Source organism: Arachis ipaensis, chromosome B9, assembly GCF_059453495.1.
Source record: "Arachis ipaensis isolate K30076 ecotype BB chromosome B9, ASM5945349v1, whole genome shotgun sequence".
In the NCBI taxonomy this organism is placed as follows: Eukaryota; Viridiplantae; Streptophyta; class Magnoliopsida; order Fabales; family Fabaceae; genus Arachis; species Arachis ipaensis.
In genome coordinates, this window is record NC_142444.1 from 133,827,519 (window position 1) to 133,827,903 (window position 385).

Here is a 385-nt window from a genome sequence, read left to right on the forward strand (position 1 = left end):
AGACTAAGGAAAGAGATCTCCTGCATTATTCAAGGCAAATCAGAGACTCTTTATGAGTATTGGGAGCGCTTCAAGAATCTTCTGGACGTATGCCCTCATCACATGATTAACAAGTTGGTGTTGATCAGCTACTTCACTCAAGGCATGAAGCCTCGGGATAAGACTACATTGGATGGTGCAAGTAATGGTTCTCTGAAAAAGTACAAGACCGTAGATGAAGCGTGGCAACTGATCAGCGACTTAGCTGAGTCCATTCGGAATCACAGGCACAGGAACAACCACCCCAAGGCTGTTATAGAGGTTTTCTCTAGTAGTGAGACTACTGCCTTTACACAGGCTATATGTGAGATGACCAACCTACTAAAGCAAATATAGCTAAATCAAC

The 385-nt window shown here is 43.4% G+C and overlaps 1 non-coding gene across 1 annotated transcript; it reads right to left on the bottom strand.

Annotated features, from left to right (window-relative positions):
- LOC148546406 (small nucleolar RNA R71) lies at positions 1-108 on the bottom strand. Its single transcript, XR_015900371.1, has one exon. It is a non-coding gene; the product is annotated as a small nucleolar RNA R71 (small nucleolar RNA).
- Between the last annotated feature and the right edge of the window lie 277 nt (positions 109-385).